Genomic DNA, 13,804 nt, shown 5'->3' with positions numbered 1-13,804 from the left:
GTTTGCTTTCATAAATTTGTTAAAGCTTACAAAACATCTTTTTATTTAAAGTCAGCAGTTTGTAGCATGCAAAGTGATATTGTCCCACCTCTGGATCAAAGGCGTGAGGAGACATTTTGGTGACATCCCAATTCCTGTCACCTCATCCCAACCTTCTGAAAATCAAATACAAATCCTCAAAGAAAAATCGCAGCTGGTGATTTCCTAATGACCACATAACAACTGAGGAAGGCAGTGATGAGGAAGACTTTGAAGATACTGTTGGGGCAGAAGAGCTAAGCTAAGCAAGACACTGGAATAAAGCCAACATTCAGGCACAAAATTAATGGCAGAGCTGACTTGTTACAGAGGAAATCTATACAGAAACTCACAAACAATTAAAATAAATTTGGGATGTGAAATGTAGAAAGTCTATTTCCAAACTGGCCTGAAAATATTACCTTAAAAGTGAGTAAAGGCAACACAGTCCCATGCCCAGACAGAAACATCAGTAGCAGAAATGTCTCAGATTCAATGAAAAGGAAAGATGAGAAGAAATGGACTCTAAAAAAAGGAGACGATGTAAAGTGGCTGACAACATATTGGACAGAACTGCAATGCACAACAGAAAGCTTGTTACATGAGGAATTAACGCACTTAAAGTCAGTTAGGTTGAAGAACCCCAGATAGCCAGGGTTGGGCTCGGGGTTAGGGTAGTCTGAACTCCCCCACCTCTCAGGAGTCTGTTCTTATGCGCTCTCTCCTTGTGGCATATTATGACAATTTTGCACTGAATAGCAAGTACGCTGAGTTTAATAACCGTTGAACAGCTCATAAAAATTTAAACAAAGTCATGAGATGCCGGTGGGGCAGCTGTGGCTGAATTTAATATCTTGTCCCAAGAAATCTGATTTGTAATTATCTGTCTGAAACACCCATGTGGCTGGGCTTTCCAAGGCAGCAAAAAAGCCTTCTGAACCTATTTCAGTCAATAATACTATTTGTACAGAAGGGTTATTTAAAACCTCCTTAACTTAGATGTTCATGAGTGGTGATGTTGTGGGTGTGAGCGCTGTGTGCTGGAGGCACATGCACTGTGTGCGTGCTCATCTTCTTCTAGATCATCTCCTTCAATCCCCTGGTAATTCCTGGAGGCAATTGGAGGAATTATGCCTACACTCAGGAAAGGCTTTTCCTGACCACCAAGCTGTGGCAGAGCAGGGACAGCACGTGGGAGAGCTTCAGGGAGGCACAGACATGCAGGAGAACAGACACGGCTGGGTTTGCTGGCTGTGTGACCGCTTGTGTCAATTAAGCAATATGCCTCGAGGAGTGGAAAGGTAGAGACATGAATATCAGCTTAAAATGCCTCTTATCTGGCAAAATCTGACATGCTACTAATGTGATACAAGAGGGGAAAGTGCTGGAGGCTGAAGGGGAGGGGAATTTGGCCAGAGAAAAGTGTCATTTTCTTCCTTTCCTCCTTGAATTCAAGCACATCAGCTCGCTCTTTTGGCCTCCTCATCTGTGCTGGGGAAGTGATCATTATTTACTGGTGTTACCTCTGGTACCAGAGGGCAGACAAACGGAAGATGTCCTAAAAGCCCTGTATGGATTCTGGCAACTGGGAAGAAATGGTGGGGTTTTAGCTCTTTTTCTGTCGCTCATGAGAAACCCTTCCAGGCCATACCTAAAATCTCAAAAGACATAGCCAACAAATTGTTTCTTTTTTTTTGACAGAGAAATGGGCTGGTCTTTAAGGTCTTAGTGATATTAAATGTGTTAAGAGCAATATTTATAAAAGCCTTTAATTCCCTTTTAACTTGTGCATAAGCATCTTAATGGTAGGTCCTACTTCCTTTGTATTTGGTAAGCACTGAAAAAAATTTAATATGGACGTGACTAATCATTTGCTAATCACTTATGCTAATCACTTATCTCGACAAATTCCTAGTGACATCATAAATGTTATACATGTCTGTTTCCCATGAATATTGTTACTAAATAAGTCTTCTAAAGGCTTATATTTCAGTTTTCCAAATTGCTTATATAGGATTTCCATAGGGGAATGAAATGCACCCCTAACGCTCAATGAAGCTAGGCAGTTCACCCAAAAGAGGACACGGGAGAGTAGGGGAAAGGAGAAAAGGAATGTTTTTTTTTTTCAACTCCGTTTTGCCTACTTACATCTTGACAAGCCTCAGAAATAAACTAGTAGCCTGGCCCGAACCTGAGTCTTGTTTGATGGCAAAATATCTAAAGGTATTCATATGCTTTAACAACACTGATTTCAGGGATATTTGAGTAGGGTATTTGTCTTATCCACCAAACAAATTTCATATCAAATCATCTTTGCCTGGTGAGGTCAAGGAGGGGGGAAATGAGCAAGAAGAATAACATTTACTTTCTTTTTTTTGACTTTGGAAAACCTTTGATTCCCTCAGGATATCTCATAGCAGGAGCCTAGACCAAGAAGGAGAGATGTACTGTTGTTGATTCACTAGTAATTTTTTTCTGTATTAAACAAAAAGTTTTCTTTGGAGTCTCTACTCCTTTTATACTGAATAACGGCTTTGCAGCACCACATTCTTCCAAGAAAACTGGTATTGACAGCTCTATTTTAAGCCTCAGAACAAGAGGCCAGTAGGATCCCATGAGCAAGGTAAACCTTTGTGGGGAAATCAAACTGCTGAGATGTACGTTGCACTACTCAAACCTGTCAACTGGCTTCAGAGAAGCCCAGGATTTTAGAGGATTATTAACTAGATAGCCAATAAATTGTTTAGCTTTAGTGAAAAGTACTATTTCATTCTAACTTTGCAAGTGCATGACAGTATGACAGACAAGGAATGGTAGAGCGTAAGCAAATTATTTTTAATTTCTAATTAATCAGAAAGGGGGGAGTGGGTAACTCTCAGAGGCTGTGTGCAGCTGGTACAAGCTCTGGCTTATCATATGCTTTGGGGTCTTGGGACAAAAGGAGTTGCTGTCACCTAGGAAAAGACCCTTACAGACAATTTCTGGACAATTCCACATGCATTTACAGGGATGCTGTGAAAGCTCAGATTTACTTGTAAAAGCAATGTTTGCATCTTGTGTTGCAAGTTCCTTTAAATCCAGCTGCAAAAGGGAATACTTACTGTGCATAATGGCTTTGGCTGCCTCCACCAGGAAGCAGAGGTGAGTATCAAGAGCACTGTTAAACAGAATGGATCGTTCAAATTTGTGGTAAACTACCAGAACTGAAACGATCACTTAGAAGAAAGGCACGCACCTGGTTTTTGCCAAGTCAGATAATGAAATGAAAATTTTAGGAAGGGCAGCATTCACATGGAGAAGTAGAAAAGAGTTCAGGCCTTGCCTACAGCCTAGGAAAGGAGGAAAGATTTCATCCTCTGCTTCTATGGCCCCAGCCACTGCCCATCAGTGAATCATCACCCACAAATGAAGCAGTCAGTGTGTGATGGCCATCAGACCTCCAACTTCCCAATGTGTCTGTCTCTTCCTGCTGAAGCTGCACTGGGCGTTTTGTCCCTGGGAATATTATGTCAGCTGAGTCATTCCCCAAATTATTGCAGAAAAGGTCAGCTGCGCACCAGCTTTCCCCAGCACAGTTGCAGGAGCTAGTGGAGTGCATCACACATCATACACAGCAGCCACTCACTTCGGGGTTATTTGCTGTAAAACAGCCGTGGTCTTGTAACTCAATTTAAAATGGGTTAAAAATTCATGTGTCCACAGATGCTGGATGAGACAAACAATGCAGATCAGACATGCCTGTGTGTTCCTGGCAGGGGCCCATGGCTGTCAGAGAGACCTCATGTGGTGTCAGGTCATAAACCTCCCAAGCTTGCAAAAACGTGGGTAACAGGACCCCAGGGAGCTGAAAGTCCACAGACACGAATGGCTAAATGAGACAAATAGGCAGTAACTCATAGTGTTAATTTTGAATATATCCACAATGTTTTGATCTCGCTTCTGGTGCTATCTTTTGCTAGCCAATTCATCACAACTGAAGGGATGCAAACATCCTTCTTCAGTGCATGCTGCTGGACCAAGTCCAGCTGCTGGCATCACCAACCTGCAGGAGCCTTACTTTTACAAGCAACTGCGCTTTGCCAGCCACGGAGCAGGGCAGGAGATGAGCAGAGATGGGGCTGCTCCAGTGGTCGATTTTGATCTGATTCCATTTCTCCAGTACTGAATTTCAAACCTTTTCCAAGAAACATTTCATTTCAATGTTGATTTCTGCGATGTTCCTTTGGTAACTCCCCATCCGTTTTCCCAGAAATCTCACCCTCCTGTTTTTGTCTGGAAGTGGCTATTTTGGACAAGGGGCAGGTTAACATTTACGGGCAGCACCTAACCTCCCAGGTGCTGCCCCAGGGACCCACAGCTCCTCCAGATCTTTGGGGAATTCCTTGCATTTCCAGCCTAACCCTGAATCATCTTGAGTTTCTTCTACCTCTGGTTAATAACATAAATCCAAAGGTGCCTTGTCTTGGAAAGTAGTAAGAAAAGTTTGTAACGCTTACAGAAATGAGCATCTGTGTAAGTAACTACAGGCATATATCTCCTAAAATTAAGTCTTATATCTGCATGTTGGAAGCACATTAGAGCCATTCTGGGCCAAGTCAGCTCCCAGTGCTGGCGGGGAAAGTCTTTTGGTTGACTTGAACCGGTGCTGGATGAGCACCAGAGGATCTAATTGCTGCCATGCACACCCGAATGCAGTGACACGAGTACTGCACAAGCAAGGACAAGGACAAATCTGCCCCAGCAAAACAGGGAATGTGGAAGGGATTCCTGTCGTGTTCTGGGGGGTGCAGGGCTCTGCCAGGCTGCTGAGGTGCTGGGCAGGATTTGGTGATGGGGAGCTCACAATTATTACTATTACTGTTGTTATTATTACCATTATTATTATTATTTGGTTTTCAGTAAACACATTCAGTTTTAAGCAACACCTTTGGAGCTTTGCATCCTGAGGTAGTAAGAAGCTATGCTTTCCTGCAGCTTGGCACTAGGAGCAATCCCTTACTCCCCTTCCACTAAAACCTCCTCGTTATGAAAAAGTCAGGACAGAGAAATCAAGTTTGGGACCAGCAAGGATTGCTAAGTCATTCTGCTGCCTCTGGATCTCCTCACCCCTCACATGCAGTATTTTTTTAAAAGGGGGGATTACGGGTTAATTCTAGGGGATAAATCAAATATTGAAATGCACATCGGGACAAGTTGGTGATCAAAGTGAAACAAGTGCTCTCTTATAAAAGGAGCGTCTAAATGCAGTGCGATAAGGGCAGTTATCCCTGACCTATTTAAATGTTTCTGGCCTTGGGCAGCAAAGCTTCGGATGAAATGAAATGCATAACAATACCCAAATGAGATTCACCTCTGCAATGCTAAATACGCTTCAGAGCTCGAATTATATTTATTTTAATTCTGTATAATCACATTATCTCAAATGCATGGTATATTGAAAGGAAAAAAGAACCAACAGCTTTATTATAGATACCAACAGCAAGTGTTAAGAGAAAAAACTACATATATATATGTGTATGAATTATTGCATTACCAATATTTCTCTGAACTTTATCCTTTCTACTTTATTTTTGAGACACAACAGCTCATGAATATATTGCATTTCCTGGAAAACCCTGAAGATAAAAGTCCCAGTTCAGATGAAGGGAAAAAATACACTGTCCATAAATACAAGGACAATGAGAAATTAAGCCCAGCAGTACAAACGCTCTCCGTCCAAGTCTGCAAGTGAAGCTGCTGCCTCATCCAGCAGCTGCGGCATCCTCAGAGCTGGTGACACACCAAGCAGCCCGGTGACCTTTCCGTGCAAGGAGCTAGAAGGACATTTTTAAAAATGATGTCTACATTTTAGCTCCTAAACAGAAGTATGGGCATCCGGCTAAGAGTTTGGGTGAGAACGAATACAAGTGCTGAACACATTCATTCCCAGAGCTGCCTACTAGATCTCAGCATCCTTTGCCTCTGCCTCTGCCACCCTTGGTGCAGCATCCCCCAGGCAGTGGGTGCACAGCTGAGCCCCCCCCAGGCAGAATGGGCTGCACTGGTGGAGGTGACACACTTGCAGCCACCAGAAGCCACACGAGCCTCATGCACGTCCGCAGCTCCTGGTCTAGATGCTAAATAACAGCAAGGGATGCAAATAGCAGCAAGCAGAGCAGATTGTCCCCAGCTGACTGATTGCAGCCCCAAAGATCAGTGAGCGTAAATGCTGTATATTCAACGTTGCAGATATTTTTGCATGTGGCTACGTGATTATTTGTGGTCTGTGGCTCCAGTCTAAATGTCAGACAGATCTGGGGCATTTGTGTGTCATCCACAATGCATAAGTCAAGGTCGTTAAAGAGAAGGTGCTTTAAATATACACACAGTATAAATTAAATGGGGAGTCTGTGTATCTGTTGTATTTTGTTGTGTTATTCTCTCTGTGCTTGGGACCTTGCGACACCATGTGTTATCCCCCGGCTTCTGAGCCACGGTAATTGCTGGTATGCTCACAGCACAAAGAAAATATGAGATAAGAGGCATTATTGTAGCCTCCGTGGAAGAGGTCTAACACTGACTCACCAAAATTGTATTTTAAATTGCACGTTTTTGAAAGTCTTGTCATGTTTCAGCTAGGTGCCCCAAAACAGAGCAGGCACTTATTCAGAATTGGATAAACAGCATTATTGAATAAAGGCTAAACCTTAGGGAAATTACCTCCCCGTGACCTGCACCATCCCATTGACAAGGCAGACGTGGCAGCGGCACAAGGATTTCTGCTCCAAGCACTGGGATCGTGGCCCAGCAACGTTCCTCCGTGGGGCAGGGATGAGTCTGCATATATTTGCTCATTTCTTTACTCCTGGGTCAGGAAGGGGCTTGAGAAACACAAAGAGAGAAGTTTTTGCTTTGCAGATGTCCTACTGACAAGTGTGGGGGAAAACTGGTTTGATTTTTTATGTCTGATGTTTCAAACTTCAGATTAAAGCTAGAGCTGAGCATGAATTATGGGTTTTGATTAAATGTATATTCACTGAAAATAGTAGGTCTTCACAAATGAAACTCTTCATGGGAGTGGACTCACTTTGCTGCATTCCTTAGCTCAAAAATAGAGGGAAAAGTCTCTGAAACTGTCTGAATGTTTTGGCACTGATGTTTATCACATAGCACAAAATCCCGCTCTTCATCTTCCAAGCAATATTAATGTCAGCTGTGAAGCTGGTTTTAGAAATAAAAAATGTTAAAGCAGTTGATACTGACAAGGGGTGCTTTCAATAATCTAAATTACCGACCAAAATAATTTGCCCAGCTTCACCCATAATTTTGTCCAGGTTTTGACATTTAGCCCCAAGCTTTGCAAATAAACTTTGTATATGTGTAGAGCTATTTATGTGTATATATATGTATAGAAAAGTGCTCTGTGAGCAGATGCAGTCTGCTGGAGAAACAGAGGGATGCACACCTGGATGCAGACAGCACGGGTGCAGCAGAGGGGACAAGGTCATGCCCTGTCCTCAGACATTCACCTCCCAGTACCTGGTCACTGGGGTAAGCACAGGAAATCAAATGGTACCGAAACAACACGTCTGCGTTAAATAAAAGTGCTAACACTTAATGAGCCTCGTCTTTTTCTGTGAGATAGGAGCGGAGGAGCTGGAGCAGCGTGTTTGTCATGCTGAAGGCATCGCAGGCTTTGACAGGAATGGAAATGAGAGGAAGGGAGGAAAAAGGATGGCGGTAGGGGAACAATGTTCAGAATAGGGAGCAGCTTGCCAGCTTCCTCTGAGGGTAACAGGGGAAGGGAGATATTTTCATTAATGGATAACTGGCATTCCTCTACTTTTCAATTTTAACAAACCTTCTGATGATAATTACAGACTTTCTGTATTTATAGAGACCCAGCGTGTCTGCAGACAATAGCATCATCTACCAACCCTTTCTTCTGCCGCTGCACAAATTCAGCCATTAGCTTTCATTAAAATATGAAAGGAGATAACCAATAAATAGCTATGTCATTTCCCAGTAGTAGGAAGGGAGGATCAGAATTAGCTCTGGCTAAGGACAGCCAGAAGAAAACGCAAAGGATTAGAAGGAAAGGTAGGCAGAGCTGTGCTCACACACTTGCCTGCTGTCAGCACCGGCTGATGCTGATGGGAATGATCAAAGGTGAAAGAAATGACAGAGGGCTGTAGGACCACAGGGTTAATGCTCCAGAGCAGGAGACAAATGGCCTGCAGGGACCTCGCCTGCACGGGCCATGCCCAGCCAGGCAGAACTCCCATTTAATCCTTTTCCTGGGTTTTCATCAGCAAACACACACCTTAGTAGGGCAAAAAGCTTGACATCTACACCTCCCGTGCGCAGCTGAATTAGTCAAACGCCTCCTGTTGGTAGTAAGAAAGGGCACAAATTCCAGATCCCATTCTTTTCTAATGTCTCTTAGTGACATGATATTGATGAGACGAAAGAAAAGCTCAAGAAAATTGATTTCCCCCGACAACAGGCATCCTTGTGTGCTCTCGGATGCCACAGAAACTATTGGGGTGCATAGGCAGCAAAGAGCCTTATCCCTGAAGCCTCTGTCGGTCCTGTATCCCTACCAGCACACCAGCAGACTTTCTGCAGATCCCAGACACGCTCTCCAAAGCCCCGGCTCCTTGCTGTCTCAGGGTTGTAAACCAGAGCAGTCATCATTAAAAGGCACTTTAATCTTGGCTGTAATTTTTATACTGCAAAAAGCATTTGAATGATCAATTTGCATTAAAATAAGTCATCCGAAACACAGCACCTGCAGCCTCGGAGCTGCATGGGAAATTCGCTGCAATGATGAGCATGGGGAGGAACTGTGTTTGGGGAGGTTCTCCCTGTCCCTGCCTCTGCCATGGACCCACTGGCATTTTTCTTGTGGTTTTACTTTTTTACTGTCTGGTTACAAAACCACGACCAGCTCTTTCCTCCAGCCAGCCAGAGAATATCTCCCAATTCTCCTCTTTCTCTTTACCTCCCTTTCCAAAGTACAAATCAAGGTTTTGGGTAAAACGTACCCAAAAACTCCACCATAGCACTTAAAACATCAAATAACTTGCTTGCTTTGTAAAAATCTGTGAAAATAAAGGGAAATAGTCTAGAAACACATGGAAAGTTGATGGCAAGCAATCTACAGTATTTTTTAGTAGCGGGGAAGCCTCAGAGGCATTTTCTCTCTCTGGAAAGTCATAATATGAATAAATTCATACAGATGATGTCCTATAGCACTGAAATTGCTTTTCTGGCTCTGAAGTGTAAATATTTTTGTGTTCACTCTAGTGATCCCAGCCATGTATGGCTGTTTCTTTCGGAGTGCTGCGTATTTATTACTGATATGCTGGGAAGCAGATGCAGCAAGTGGTGGGAACAACCCCTGTGCTGGGGGACACGGAAGCTGGAGGGGAAGCTGCTGGGGGCTGCTGGAGAGCCTCAAGACTCTGACGGTGACAAATCCTCTGCAGCAGGGCCCAGGCAGGGTTTCATATCCTCCAAAAGGACTGTAGAGGTTGCTTTGCAGTCAGCCATCGCGTCCCACATCCCGGTGACGCCGTTTGTCACCTGTCCTTCCACAAGGTTATCTAATGATAGCGCTTTTATTGATATTCCTAATGGTTACAGACGAGGACGTTTGGTGGCAATTCTTCAAGAATCGGTTAAAAATAGCAACGGCACTACCAGGCTAGGATGGGAGGCTGTAAGGGATCTTGCAGAGAATTGCTAACCCATGTCTGCAGTTTCATTTTTCAGGCTTCGGCAACTGAAATGTTGTTCCCTTCTCAAGACTATATAAATACCATTGCAGTGCAAGATTTGATGTTTAAGTTAATGAAGTTATAGGCCGGGCGAGCCTCGATGTCAGAAATGACCATGTATTTTCTGCATGTTGTTTTCTGTAAAATCATAAGCATAACCAGAAAGATTTTTCTATTTAATTTTGCCTTTCTCGAAAGCTATGACTGCTTCCAAGCTAACTGGCATTTCCAGTCGTATTTAGCATTTGTCCACTCCATCGTTCCTCAGTTTGCATTTTAATAGAGTTACCAGAGGAGGCTATTTAAACTGAAAAGTAACTCATGTTCTTTCTTTGCTAAGATAAAAGCATTAAAGGAACCCAAGCACAGAAAGCGAGCGCGTTATTAGGGGATGACATTTCTGAGCAGTGAATAACCGTCATTGCCTCTATGGTTTGCTGCTGTCGCAGGAAGGCTGCAGCTGCCAGCTCGGGACAGCTGTAGCCCCACATTTCATGGCCACAAGGGCCACTTGGCTAACACACACTGCTCCTTGGTGTCTGGTCTGTACGGGGGACGGGGCACCTGCCTGGCCTCCTCCGAGCCTGCAGTGGCGCTGGTGCCAGGCACGAGCAGAGCCCTGCGGGTAAGGTGGAAACGCAGAGGCAGGTATGCCTCTCTGAACGCCCAGCTCATGGTACAGCTGTTGCTTGATGGCTTTGTTTTTATGTTAATTTAAAAATGTGGAAAAAAAAACCACATTTCCCACATCGTTTTTTACAGTGATGTGCTGCCTACCCTGGGCTGAGAGCAGAGGCCTGGATAACAGGGAATTGCCCAACGTGGAGTGAATACAGACACCCAAAAGGAGCACATTTTTTTTTCCCAAGGGCATGAGCTGCAAGGGGGAGGCAGCAGCAGTTATTTCCCTTCCCGTGTTGCTGCTCTGAGCCTGAAAAACCTCCGGCAGGAGATTTCAGCCTCTGCTCTCTGCGTCCTCCCCGGCAGCCAGGAGACCCCTGGGGCAGCAGGCTGGGTGCCGTGGCTCTGAGCAACCCCCCCCCAGCAGCACCGCGCATCTCCTCCGCAGCAGCTCGGCAGCCCCAGCCCTGCCAAAAATAATGCCTCGGCTCAGAAAAGCATCAACAAGAGAAATTTCCTCTGGTAATGAGACCCACTGCAGGATGAACACCGCCCTTCATCCTCCCTATCCCCGGCATCGTTATTTTTTAATTGCTAAACGATCTTTTTTTTCTGTATATTTTTCTTCCTTTGCTCCTTTGTGCCTGGCACCAGGCTGTTGAAATGCAACGTTACACAACCACCAGCAGCCGTCTGCCTCGGGAAGGCTCACCGTAACCCAGATGTGTCACATGAAAGGAGAAGTTGTGCTGATGACAGTCGGAAATGCTTTTGCTTGCTTCTTAAAAAGCCTCGCCAGCTCCGTGCTAAGAGGGGAGCTCAGAGCAACCCCTGCACACAGCTCCGAGCTGGTGAGGGGAAAGAACTCCTGTTGCCGTGTCGTGCTGCTTCGCAAACGATATTCGTGTAATTAAGAAGAAAGTTGAAAACTGCAGCACTTCAGTGAGTGAAGGCATTACCCTGCAGAGACAGCCGCTGGGACTCGATCAGGAAAATTGCTCAGTCATTGATTTAAAATGGTGACAGTCGGGCTCTCCCCACAAAGTCCACATCAAAGCGCTCACAGGGCTCGCTCCTTCTTTTCACTTCTGAGGGAGGATTCTGCTTTTGCCACCGCGTATGGAAACCAATCCAAAGCAAACTAGAAATAACAGTAAGAAAATATCAGCATTTCTGACATGCGTATCCCAAGGCATTTGGCAATTCAGGCATTAGATGTACAGTACAATGAATGATGCAGGAAGAAATAATCTTTGAAGTGTAATGCATAAGCAGAAGAAATGTTAGAATAAGCTGCCACATGAGCCAATAAAACTGCAAGTCAGTCCAGAGCTTACTTGTAATCAATGAGTCTTCTTACTGATTCACTGGACAGGCTTCGAAACAGGCCATAAATGAACCTCTGTGGCAAGTCTGATGGATATCAGAATAAGTCTGCTAATGAGAATATTAGAAGAAATATAAATGCAGCCTGAAAATATCCTGCCATGATTAACTCCACCATGCCACTGCATAATGCAGACAAGTATTTTTGCTGTTTGTTAGGTCTCTGGCATAGCTAAAGGTACAAATTATTTTTAAGGAAATTACGTTATCACCAGCTCCAGTTCCTCATCTCATTGTAAGTTATTTCTCATCCTAAGTAATGACTTCTGATCCTGTTATCTTAAGAGTATAACAGGCCATCCATACCCTTAGGACAGATCTTCTCAGACATAGATAAATACGCAAGGTCTGGCTCTGCTATGTGGAAAGGAAATCCCTACATGGACAACAGAAACTTCTGGTCTAAATGACCATATAATGTACTACTGCTCAGGTCATATTCAGGTCTCTTAGCTAGTGACATTAGCACTGCAGATAAGGATGACTGGCAATTATGCTTTTTGCATAATTACATTACCGGAAAATATATTCTTTCATCTTCTTCTTTTCCGATATCATAATAAATGGTGTCACTGTGAATTTTTATGCATAGAAACACTTTCAATTTCATTCAGTTTCTTGAATCAAAAAAATTACTTGAGCTTCTCAATCTGCCCGTAAGCAGCAGATCTTTAGACATGGCCTCCAATTTATTCCCATGCAAAAAAATAAAAAATATATATATAAAAAAAAAAGGTCATAGTCTTCTTGCTCACTCTGTTTCCTAGGGATCAAGACAAGGGAACACCAGCTGATAGGGAGGAGAAGAAAGCTCTGAAGCCACCGGGCACAAAGGTTATGTGCAGATTATTCCTTTGGTCTGATGTTTTGTCTGTGTGAAAAATTACAGAGACCCAGCTGACCGGCCCTACCGCATGAAGCCAAAACAGCTGGATCACGTATTTGCCTGTGACTTTGGAAATGAGATGTCTCTTTGCAGAAATGCAAGCTGACAGCCACCAAAAGACGTCAACATCCTTGCACGGGGCTCATACTCCGTGGCTGGAGAAGAGGGGAGGGTGGCGGAGCAGGACGTGGGTGCCACTGGCAGAGGGTGGCCAGTGGTGTTGGTCCCAGCAAGACCTCGGACCAGGGCGATAACTCATCGGGGTGGCAGGGTGCCAGCCAGCACAGGCGCTGCAAGGGGCTCTCCAGCCTCTGCACCAAGTCTAGGACTCCGTCCAGAAACTCCAGGAATCAGAAAATCAGCCAGACATGTTTGTGAAACATTATCTGACACTCCCTGGCAATAATTCAGTTACGTCCCTTTCACTCTGCACAGTCAGGTCTGAAGGACTCTTTTTTTTACTCCTTGAAAAGCTCGAATATTGTGTTTCATCATGTCACAGGGGAGTTCAAGGAAAGCTGCTGTATTAATTAGACTTCCTTGCAGCTTAATCAATCATTGCTCCAGGCTTGGGGTGGAAACATAGTAATAAATCTTTTTTTCCTTGTTTTTCATCAAAAGATAACCATTTGAGTATCCCTCGTTAGCAAGAGAATAATCTTGCATTCAATTACTGAAATTATTACCATTACTTACAGCTTTACAACATACCCTGCGAGTGGCTGCACAGTCCGTCCAACAAAACAGGCGGTGTGATTAGGGCAGCTGAGGAAGGGATGGGACTAAATATCAGCTCCAATTCTAGTCTTATGACCAGTACTATGCGAGTGAAAGGAGATGATAGCACTGTTTGACTTTTAAAATGAGAAAATTCATGGCTTATTGCAGTCTCATTGAACCTACTTTTTTTTTCCGTTCTTTTTTTTTTTTTTAAATCAGAGTAGAGTTAAATAAAAACTTTTATCCAGGAAAAAAAAATAGTAAAAAGCTTAAGCCATACGTTGAGATACTTAAGCTCCATTCCTGCAACTTCAGCCCCATGGGAAGCCTTTAAAGTCCATATGGATTTTATGGGGTCTTTCACATTCTTCTATCCCATTTTCTCTGAGGAGCTTCCGTTGGGTAACCTTGT

The sequence above is a fragment of the Anser anser genome (assembly GCF_964211835.1).
Source record: "Anser anser genome assembly, chromosome: 12".
In the NCBI taxonomy this organism is placed as follows: Eukaryota; Metazoa; Chordata; class Aves; order Anseriformes; family Anatidae; genus Anser; species Anser anser.
This window is presented reverse-complemented; position numbering follows the sequence as displayed.